We start from the raw sequence: 12578 nt of genomic DNA on the forward strand, positions 1-12578 counted from the left end.
AGATCATTCTTTTATTTATTTAATGTTATTTTATTTTTGTACATCCACATAATTAAATTTAAAGTATCAGCCCTTTGAAACACTAATTGAATGTTATGCTTTTTAAACCACCCACTTTGGGGACAAGGGTGGGGGGTTGTCTTCCATAATGGGATTTCTGAATCAAGCATGTGTTCAATGTCTGGCCTTGTTCTCCAGACAGCCTTGGACACTAATGGTCGTGTTAAAATGTTAGTCACAACCTGTAGTACAAAGCCCTTCTGAAAGGCCTAGTTCTTACAATGGAGTCCTGCTCTTTAGGAATGATGTGAAACTTACAGCTGGTGTGCCCAACAAAAATTAAGACAAAAGCTTAAATTATTTTAATAAATGCACATATTATCTATACTGTATTAACTATTTACTCTCCATGGATTATCATACCATATACTTGAATAGTACCCAGAGTGACAGTGTGGGGGGTTAGGCCCACACTGCCGGGGCGCTAAGGTGTGTTTAAGCAACACAAACATGGGGATGTGGGGATAGAAGTGCGCATTGAATATACAAAACCAAATCATAACCTGACTCCTTATTGAGCCTAACTAAACATGTAACAAGTCCCTCTCTAATATCTAAACACAAAACAATAAATACAATAGTGAACAGTCCAATCCATAACTAACTATTATCACTCTATTTCTTAGCAGACACCCTTATCCGGGTGACTTAAAATTGTTACAATATATCACATTATTTTTACATACAATTATTCAGTTATACAGTTGGGTTTTTACTGGACCAATCTAGGTAAGGAACCTTGCTCAAGGGTACAGCAGCAGTGTCCCCAACCTATCAGTCAGATATTTTATGCCACCTCAGCTGTTATTCCATGTCCATTGGAAGAAAAGTCATGTGGGGCATTCCTTATCACATAGCTATTCAAATTAAAATGCAGGAAGAACATGTGTCCTTGTTAATAACAGTTGCAGGATTTGATATTGTGAAAGTGTATTGACAGAGTGAGATAATGCAGCATGTATTCGTTGTAAAGAATGGCCAGAAGGCTCTGTTAGACAGGGGCACTGCTCAGGTATGTTTTCATTTGCTTAACATTTCTTACAGTAACTCATGACGATGACACATGAAACACTAACCACAGAACCTGCTTGGTAATTCTGAACAGTTGGTAATGTGATAAATTATTATAGAAGGAGTTCTATTTTGTACAAATTGCACTATGAAAACATGCTTTATTAGGACGCTTTTTCCTTTATTTCTGCTTCTGACTATGTAGCAGGTAAGCGTGTAAGTTAATAATATATATATTTGTGGCAAAGTGTTGGGCAGGACAGGGAAAAGCCAGCCTGCCCAGCACTACACCTCCCATGTTCCTCGTGAGGTCTCACTCTATGGGAAACACCTGATGGATGGAGTTTCCCTGATTGGCTGGGCCCGATGTCCTTTGTTGTTGGAGAGGCAGAGAGGAGAGCCAGAGAGTGAGTGAATGAATGAAGGAAGGAAGGAAGGAAGGAAGGAGACAGTGAGAAACAAAGGAAGAAAATAACCCAGACAACGCACTATAGCATTCAAAACTGACCCTGATTACAGACTGATTTTGGCTTGGTTGCTGTTTTTTTTGTTTGTTTTGTTAGTTATATGTTTAGAGTAGGGACATGTGCTTGTGCTTAGCTTAGGCTCAATGAAGAGCTAGGGTTTTGTTTGGTTGTTGTATGTGTCTTTGTTTTGCCCCACTGCGTACTGCATGTAATAAAATCACCTCCTTGCACTGTACTCCACTGCCTGCGTTTTGCTGTTTACCAAAGAGACCCCACCTATAGAGCCCCAGTTGCCATGTCCACCCCACACTTTGTCACTATATATATATGAGAAACATAAATTTAAACATTCACAGAGACATCTATAATCAGCATATATACTGAAAATCAACACAGAAAAATCAAAAGTATAAACCTATTTTATTGCAAAATACTTTAAATTGTACACCCCCCCCACATAAACAAACAAACTGGCCATTATATTTATAATTCATGAAACCCAGTCCTTCATAGTTCTCAAACACAGTTAATTGCTTCTTGTCCTAGGACAACATTGCATTAAGAATAAACAAATCAGTGCACAATGCCTCTTAAAGAAAAGGCCCTGAACGGTTTCATGGTTGGCCAGCAGAACAAATTACATTAGAGGCAATACCATCCTGAAGGCTGGTATGGAGAAATTAGCAAAAATTGCTCATGCTAGAAATTAGGAGAAACACGTTAGACAAGATTTCAACAAGGCTCTGACGGGAGTGAAAGTTATCAGAAATAGAAATTATACTCGCCAATATACAGGGGCAAACAATACAAAAATTGTTTCATATGAGGAATTTTTCAATGAGGAACTTGAAGTGCACAAATGTTTTTGCATAGCAGTGCTGACAGGATAGGTGTATGAGCTGGGAATGGCAATTCACATTCACTCAGTGTGTCTAGTCAAAGCTGTCAAGCTTCTCCAACACCAGGGAATTGCAAAATCTTAATCGCAGAGGACCAGTAAGTTCCAGCAACAGGCATTTCAACAAAAATTTTTGACTGATGATAAGGTGGTTAGAGTAGGAGACCGTTAACTTCAATTCTCTGATGGAAGAATTGATATTTTGAAGGCCAAAGAAAACCCTGATCCGAATGAAATCCATCCATTTAAACCTGTCAAGTGCTGCCAAAATTATTTTATAACAAATGAATTTCACATTCTGAAATTATTAGTATAAACTCTTAGTATGCATAAATGTATTTTACAGAGATTTAAACTGGGAGGAATGTAGGCACTGTACTGAAGGTTAAACACATTGAGTTAGTTATTTAAGATCCTTATTTTTTTTTTCAGTTTCCTTTTCAGTCTATGTAACAACATTCAGTTACAATGGTAAAGTATTGCCTTGAGATTGCTTTGAGTTTTTGGTGTCTTTTCAAATGATTGCATTTTGTTTATATGTATTTTGTTGGGTTTATTTTCTCTTTGGATTGCATTACTTTTCTTTTCTCCTGAATAAGTTTTATCTTTTTAACTGGAATCTCGCTGTTGTCTGAAGACTAAATTATTTGAAAGCTGAGAAGAGAGCTCTATATATCTTTACCTTGAAGAGTTTTTATTTTTTTTATTTAACCCAGTTCCTGCCTTGTGGGACATTCAACAGAGAACTATTTTTCCCCATGACATTTTTTATGTGATACCCGATCTTTTATTCCACGTGTCCTAAAAAATTGTGCTTTCTATGATTTCTTAGCACACAAGCGAGGCTCTTAAAAATAACCTTGTCTTCCCCTGGGCTTGGGCTGTGAGCTGAATATCCGTGTTATCACCTCTTTACTCATGGTTATCCTCTGGGAACCAAGGTGTTTCCAGGTGTGTTGTGTGAGTGAATGCAGTACTAGCCGCTGTTTCTCTTAATTGTATATATTTGCATATATTAAAATCCAAGGGGAACAAATAGAATTGTGCCCCAGGATGCAAACCTCATTCATAGAAAGGGCAGAGGAAAATTGAAATAGAGCAGCGTAGCAAACAGGTTTATGTTTATTCGTTTTAGAAAGCTCATGCCTGTCTTATTTTTTACGAACTGGAAATGTTTATGTTTTAAAAGATTCACAAGCATCCTCTGCATTCCTCACTTTTAAAGTGAGTCTGTATTGGCTTTGTCATTTGCATTGTTTAAGTTCCAAAATCTTCTGTGTTTTTTGGAGCATTCTCTTGGTTTATTGTTTAAACTACCTTGAAGATAAAGTATAGACCCAACCCCCCACCCCCAACTGGCTACAGTTACTATTTCAAATCTTCCCCCCCCCAACCTTATGTGAACATATTGTCAAATTTTAATTTAACAGGGAGCCCTCTCCAGCTGCCACAGCATGTCAGTCTGTGCTGGCTAACAACTGAGGAGTGACTTCACAATTAATACTTAGCTAAGTCTGACCTGCGCGATCAACTCCAATCACATGAACCACAGGGAGTCTGGGCTCCTCCCCTTCTGTCCAATTCCCAACATGGCACAGTATGAAATTACCCCCCGATGTCCAAAGAGCCAGATGGTCAATCTACCGCAAGTGCAGAAAAGGTCAAACATAGCTTTGGTGACCTATTCGGTGTCAGTATGCACATTTCCCACCGAAAAGCATTGAAGGGGAGCTTTTGACAACACATGGAGTGAGACTGTAAATAGAGACAGAGTAAATAACAGTGCCAAGATAATGCCCTGTGGCAGCAATTAGCAGCTAGACAGCTGGTATTTCACTGGCTCTGTTTTCGAATTCTGTGTAGGAACTTTTGTGTCGCCTAAAATGTATTATTGAGAATGCTGTCTGTGTTACCAAAACAATTGATAGAAAGACCAAAGCACTTTCACGGTCTCACTAGACATTCTCCTACGTGAATGCAATAATGAGACTGAAGAGCCGGTATTTATTCATGTCCAGACCGAAAATGGTGACTGTTGTAGAAATGCTTGCTTCAAGTTCTGGGAAGTGTTTTATTAATGGGAACATTTAGTCTCTAATAATTAGTCAAAGCTTTTCCTTATCTCTTTTTATTTTTAGAAAACGTAAATCTCAGCGTTTGTTTTAACAAGGCAGATGGCAAGGAAAGAGGACCCACGATATAACATTTTGACTACAGCGTTTAATGTGAGATAGGTGGCAGAATCAGATTTAAATGGAAATCATATTCTCTACACCCCATCCAGAGCACTCTCTTAAATAACAAAATGAGCTGCAGGCCTCAGATGAATGTCTTTGCTTCACAATGATGCTAATAGTCCGTCTCAGTCACAAACACTTTGTGTCTCCTAATCGGTGACCTGATTTGCTTTTTGTTCTGAGGTACTGAAGGTGAACCACCCAATTCCCAGGAGAAAATGTCGGCAGTGCAGGTGGGGGTATATTTACACTGTTTTGTTTGTGTACTGTAGTTGGGTCCTTCTTCTGCAGAAACTCTGCTAAAGAGAGAGATTGGTCTGTCTCTGTGCTGTCAGAAGATTAAAGAGAATAGAGAGCCAACGATCATTACCTGGTATAAAGCCACAGAAATCTATACCATGAGGAATGCAGTAGTTTCATCTGACAGCAACACCACTCTGAACCAGATCAGCAAACACAGCAGCACAAGATTGAAGCCTTCCTAAAGTATTGAGAAGCACAGGTGCTTGTGATAGGTGGTATTTCTACTGAATGTTTAAAGATGCACTTCCGGAACCCATGTGACATTCTGGAGAGTGTCATAAGGCAAAGGTACTCGGCAGGTATAGTTCTAACCAATTAAAAGTACAAAAATTATTTTCACACATATGGACCAATGCTGTGAAGGCTGAAAATGGTTTTGGCACAGCTGGAATGCTGTCAAAAGCAATGGTGATAATTAAAATAAAAATCCTGCAAGTTTAAATAATAAATGGAGGGACTGGTCTTTTTTTTTTTTTTCTTAAAACAGACCCTTTAAAGAAGCTGCTTATTTAGTCAATGTTTAGCGAATCCAGAGGGATTCAGAGCTATAGATCGTTGTATCTCCCGACATTCTGTCAAAGAAATTCCATTAACCCTCCGGGAACCTGGGACTGCTCCTTTGTGATGTATAGTAGGTGACATTTTCTGTCCTCCAAAAAGAGCATCTACTTAACGTCTCACATACTCCTGAAATCTGTCACTCAGTGCCGTATCTTCCTCAGTAATTGTCCATTACAGTCACACTGGGATTTTTTTTCTTTTTATATATATAATGAGGCAGCAGCAGAGGAGGATTTATTACGAGGAAAACGTATGACTTGAAATGCTTGGATCATTTCAGTTCTTTCTCTGGTCAGGCTTAATCACAATTCTCAGTCAGTGTTCCTCTCTTGTATTCTCCCCATGAAGTGTAATAGATTTACATTAATTTGTTTACTTCCACAACGGGACCTTGATGGTGTCCCATAGAGGGTGTCTGTCTGACCTTTTTATGAGGAGACACCTCTGGAGGCTGTTTGGTCCATCTGGTTGAACACTGAAAAGGAAAAGTCATCTCCCCGGTGGCATCAGAGCTTTAGAAGTCTTCTGTGCAGTCTATTTTGTGGAGGTTGCATGAAGTGTAACCCTGCAGTCTCTCCTGTGGTCACAGTGTTGACTGAGTTGTGTAAACTCCATTTAGGCAGATGCACGTGTCACTGTCACCATACAGTCAGAGCTCTTATGACTTGATTCGTGATTGACATGCACAGGACGAGAGAGGAAATTTAAGATGTTGAGACCATGGTAGAGTTTTCTGGAGTCTAGAAGAAAGAATGTCTCAGATTTAAACTTAAGCCGCAAATTGGAAACTAAAAAAATGTATTGTGCACCATCAACGAATTAAAAGAGCAGTGTCTACAGCTTCGGGCAAAAATAATTGTACATCCCATGAACAACACAAGAAATATGCTGTATAATTTTATCATTTTGTTTTATTTAATGGAGGATATTGTTGTTTAAAATGAAATTCTAGAGCAGATTTGATGGGGCTTTTGATTAAAGTTTTCTGAGAAGTTAGTGCACATGTTCCAAGAACACAACAGTTTATTGATAGTTCATATCAATATTATTGGCGGATTTGAAATAAGGTCTAGGATGTGCTTACAATTGTGATGCTGCATATTTTATTTATTTTTACAACTTTATTTTCCTCTACATTTCACAACAGCCATCAATGATCTCTTGCAAGGATGTTGTTTTAATAATGAAACTAAATCAATATCTTATTATCTTGCTCATTAAAACAAATATATATGCTTGCTCTTGGGTGGAAAAAGCATTGCAAAAAATTGTTAATTCCTTTAAAACCTGCACGCCCTGCCATTTCAAATCCAATGTCGTCAGCTGGACAGGACGTGATCTGACGGCAAGCGCTGTTTAATTATACCTCGTATGATTTGTGTTTTTTGCTTGACAGTTGTATCTGGGCTCTATTACATTTTATGCATTTTGATAAACATTTAACTTAAACACTTGCTCTTTTCCCCTTTTGACTCATAGGTTTGTACTTAAAATTGTATTCTATCAAGAGAAAGGTCAGAGAACTGGACATTGAGTCAAACATTTCCTATAGAAAGTGGCACTAGGGCACTGACGGCAAAACACGCAGGATTAATGTACATGTATTTATATTATCTTGGTACAGAGAAAGAGAGAGGGGGAAAAACATTGGAACAGCTGCCCATTGTTTCTAGACAGTGAGAGCCATTATAAACAACCTTTGTATAATCATACTATTAGATCTATCCCCTACCTGGATGCAGAAAGAGGGCATTCAGCTGGAATAAGTCATTACACCGTGTCTGGCTAAGGCTCTGGAAGGCCCAATTTATTGTCAGTATAGGAGATAAGATTGTTGTTTAAACTGAATGTTGTAAGGTGCTTCAATAAAGAATGTCATCTTAGTTTGAATTGAAAGATTGGGTTCTGGTAAACCCTGCATTAAAAAAGGAAAAAGAAGAAGAAAAGGATGTATGATGGTCAGCTAGGCAATACATTTCGACTGCATATACCTAACATTACTGTGAAGGTTAGATTTATTTAAGTGAGGGAGAGACACAAAGCCAATACCCTCTTGAGTGGAGAAAGCTTTCACATGCTGGAATGAGGATGAAAGAGCTAAAGCAAAAGCTTCAAACACAAAATTAGGAAGACTCTCTGGAGGTAAAACAAATCTATCTACCAGCTGAATGAAGGTGAAAAGGTGAAACTTTTAAAACATATACATCTGTCTTGTTTTGATGCATACCAAACCAGAGATGTTATAGAACTTGCTTCACTACTTTGGGGAATTCTGCCTTAGAATTAATATTAGGAGACTGAAAAATATTCCAGATCCCATATCTTGCAAAATATAGTGTGTCCATGTGTCCTTGTATGCATATGTGTTTGTGTATGTGTGTTTGTACTTTGTATGTTAAGTTTCTGGAGTTTTCCGTCAACAATATCAGTCCTATTTTTGTTGCACTTGTTTTACTCTCTCGTTGGTAGCCATAATTGAGCATCTTAGTGTACTGGATTTGAACAGAACTAACATGAACACTGCTGATGGCCATTGAACCAACTTAATGAACTGAACTGTGCTTTTACTCTCCAAGGAATTTACTCAGAGTTTCACAGAGGCAGTCATGATCAGGAATGTTGCTTACTGTTCTCCGATCTGTTATATGTCGTTACAGTGTTTGTTTAAGAAATATATTCTGAGCTTTTAGTGTTCGGATCAAGGACAGCACCACTTTTCCCCTGGTGCATTCAGTGTTTATTTGATGTTCGAAATCGCACACAGATGTTTATATTTAGATGCTCGTTTTGGTGGTTGCATGTTCTAGTGCTTAGGAATGTCTCTGAGAATTAACCAGCCAGAAGGCCGCCCTCCCACACTGGCAGGCAGCCTCTCTGTTTCTCACAGGACATTTGCTTGTGATAAATGGTGCAGGGAAGTTCAGCAAGGGAAACGGCCATTGTGGTTCTTCATTCGGATAACAAATCAAATAAAACATATTCATATTTGAGGATGGGTGGCACGGTGGCACTGTGGCACAGCGGATAAGCAGCCTTGGAAGGAGTTTTGCATATTTTCCCTGTATCTGCGTGGACATGCTGCTTAGGTTGCTTGCCTTCTATAAATTGTGTCTGTGTGTGTGGATTGATAGAGGATGATTGATGAATGGATGGATGGATGGATATGTATTTAAGCAATCCTTAGATTTTCAAAACTATGCTCTGTGACAAGCTGCTCTCAGTGTCGATGCTGCATCATGCCACTCCTGTGCTGCTTACACTGTACTTTCCCCCCTAGCAGAATTCATAACCCTACTGACTCATGCGATTAGCAGTCAGCCTACATGTAAATTCCTTCAGCTTAGCCTAACATGAACATTCCCTTAACACATCAGAACTCATCAGCAGAAACCACAAGGGTTAACCTGAACACACCCGTGTCTCCATCCCACACAGAATCATACAGCTGGGCTTCTATAACCACACACTTGCTTTCTGCAAGGAGACAAAAAGAGAAAAGGACCGAATATACATGCAGGGAGGAAGACACTGTGTACCATGTTCACAAGGCATTTACTACAGCTTTGTTTTTCAGAAAAATCTTTGTGGAGGCTAATTTTGGAATCCCAGCAGGCACTTTAATCGTTTTTTTGCAATAAGGGCTGTTTGTTTTTCATTTAAAAAAGAAAAGAGTGAAGAAAAGCACTCTATGAATAGAGCCCTATGACACACACAGGAAAATCAATCCTTTAGCACGATCCAAACGGGGATACTAGGAAACGTTAGTCTTCACCTCTAGGTGCAGATGGTCCAGAATATGAGAATTAATGTAACAGGATGGAGCAGTTAGGAGGAGTAGGATGTTTGTTCGAGATGCATCAGGGGGCCACAAATGAGCTGTGTGACAGGTCCTCTCAGCAATGGTCTGGAAAGGATATCCTGATACAATCTGGCTCTCCATAGCCCCATGCTCTCATAAGCAGATCGTTGTAGCCGAAGGAGGGCTCCATGCAGCTCAGCTCCCTCCCCAGCAGACGGGCTCATTTGGATCTGTCCATTGATTAATGGCCCCCTTGAATGAACCTTCTTTACACATCAGCAGCCTCCCTTCTGAAAGGACCTAGGAGGCTAATTATCCCATCCAGAGTCCTGGGCTGAATCTCACACTGGTGGATTCTTCTTCCAGTGGAAACAGTGTTTTCTAAACCTTTATGTTTTAGTGCCTGAAATTAGTGGCTGAGAGTGACATCAATTTGCTCCTACTTTTACTCTTAGCTATTCAAAGCTATTCATAAAGATTCTTTAAATTAAAAGTACTCCTAACTCGTCCAATATTTAGGAGACCTCATGAGGTCCCTAACTAGTTAAGAGTTGGAGACGGCAGCAAGAAGATGACTGAGTGCAGCTTCCGTGAAAGGAAAGACGTGTTACAGCAGTGTGATGATAAAGAGTTATTGTGGCGATATAGATTGGACAGAAATTTAATATTGTTTGTTACTGAACAAGTCAGAAATACAGTTTCTTCCGCCTCTGTCAGAAATGCAGCACTGTCAGCAGAGTACAGCTGGTAACAATGTTGCAGTGTCTGGCCACAGGGAAAATGCAACAATGTAGCAGTGAGGATTTGGGATCATCATCACAGCCTTCAATAAGCACAATGTTCTATCAAACCATAATGGCATTAACAGTACCCGAGATCGTCCGACAGTTTATTGATTTCCCCACAATAGCGCGCAAATATCCCCAAAACAAGCCGCATTCATAATCAATGATTATTCCTATATAATCAATGCTAGCCGAATCAATTAATAATCAATGCTAGCCCATATTCATCAAGGGTTTTACATTACATCGATTCTATATCTGACTATTTTTAACATGAATAAACAAACAAAAAAAAAGCTGCAAAATGAATGAAAAATTATCCACAAAGCATATTCATAATGAACTGTATGTGCGGTGACGCATGTTATGTTAACTTTAATTTGTCTGAAAAGAGTGTATTTTTTAAAGTGCCTGAAATAGCGAATCGGTGTAAAACCCTTCATGAATGTACCTCAGTGTTTCAACCTATTGACAATTTCGTATGTACTATGGAAGGATACATTTTAAGATATTTTATGTATACTTTATGATTGTGATTATGAATGTGAAATTATTCTAGCATTTTAATTCCACGTAGAACCATAACGTCCTCGTAATGAAGGATTGAGGGGAAAACGTATTATTTTATGTCAAATTATAAACAAATAAAAGTCTGAGTTAGCTTAGCATATTCCTATAGTTGTCTTTTTGCTTCTGCTTGTCTAAATGTGATCGTGCATGTTTTTTTTTTTTTTTTGCCAAAATGAAGAAAATATATCACATTGAGCCGTATTCTAACCTAAACTGTCGTGAAAATATGCTAAAAGTTTTTCCTAGGATTGGATCCTACTCCCAGCTAAAAGTAGGTGTAAGAGACTTTATGACTAACTCTACCTCCTACTGTGAGCGAGAAGTAATCTTACTCTTAAACTAAATTTAACTGTGATTCCTAGGAGTAATTCTGAGATGTTTATGCATACAAGCCCAGATTTACAAAGCTACCTATAACTGTGTTTATCCCCCCCGGTAATGCTACAGGTTTGGTGTTTGTTGACAGTGTAATTGCGGTACAATCTTACAGGGCACTGTAAAAACTTATATTGTACCAAAGTTGATCAGTGTGGTTGGAAGGAAAAAGAGAAGAAAATGAGTGCAGTACTAAGGAGTTGTGGATGAGGTGAAGTTGGAGGTTGCTGACTCAGGGAGGCCAGACTGGAGAGAGAGACGGCCAATATGAATATATTATGAGTATACTGCCAAGGATAGATGGACCCTGTAGATGTTATTGAGAAAAAAGCAGTAGTGTGCCAGGGAAGTTTTGTCCTGCAAATCAGAGAGGGAGTGGTCAAGGGTAAAACCAAGGTTCTTGGCTGTGGATGAAAGAGAGCGAGAGAGAGGGTGATAGAATCAAGGAAAGCTGAGACAGAGAAGCCAGAAGAAGTGTTGTAGAGAAAGTCAGATTTTGACAGGATGAGTGTGAGGTAAGAACGTGAGAAATCTGTGACGTAAAGTCAGAAGTAAAGGACAGGTGAGAGAAGAAGGCCAGAGCATCGACAGCATAGTGGTGACCACAGGAGGAAATGGAATTCCCGCAACACAATCTAATATCTCCTCCACATCAGCACTTGTTTTATACCTTTCTTATTTACACTGTTGAAATTGAAGTGCTGGGTCAGAGTCATCCATCTGGCTCATGCAACCGCATATTTAGTTTTTCTTATGATGTATCAGTTTCTTTGCACAGAACCAGTGCCAACTTGACACCTCAGAGAAAATCAAAAACCCAATTTGTATTTACTTTTTTATTTATACAGAACTGTTGTAGATTTTTAAGTTTACTGTAAGGTCATCGTTGATCAACGTGATGACTTGGCACACCACCAGCTTGTTTACCCATCCAGTAGCAGCACAAAAATATAACAGCAGCCTCTAAATATAACACTTTACAATTGTTTAGGGAGCAGCTAAGCATGATTTGCATTTATTTTGATTTCTTTCCACCCCCTCGATTATAAATATGTTAATCTCCTTTTAAAGGTTTTATAACTTTAATTCATAATGATATGGGAGAAGACACAAAATTAGTTCAACAACAGTGTTCATTTCTCCTATTTCAGATGACACATCCAGACTTTTTTCATTAGAGCAAATTAATGGGGATTAGAGTGATAATATAGATCTAGCCCTCCAGAAGAGTGCTAATGGCCAAACGGACGTCTTTGGAGAAAGACGAATGTGGAGCACATGGACAGAAGGCCTATCAGAGCAATTAGTCCTCCTGAAGGACTGTGGGCTGCTGTTGTCCCAGGTGTAAAGTTTTATGTAATATAATTGAAGTGTTAGTGCTGAAGTCTGTACTTTTAGGAAGCATCTGGTCTTATTCATGCTGTGGAAATGTAATTGATTAATGGATGTATTCATCATTTTCTGTAGAAAAGTAAAATTAAGAACTAATACTGGTTTTGTTTTTCTTAAGCT

The sequence above is a fragment of the Amia ocellicauda genome, chromosome 4 (genome assembly GCF_036373705.1).
Source record: "Amia ocellicauda isolate fAmiCal2 chromosome 4, fAmiCal2.hap1, whole genome shotgun sequence".
Taxonomy (NCBI): Eukaryota; Metazoa; Chordata; class Actinopteri; order Amiiformes; family Amiidae; genus Amia; species Amia ocellicauda.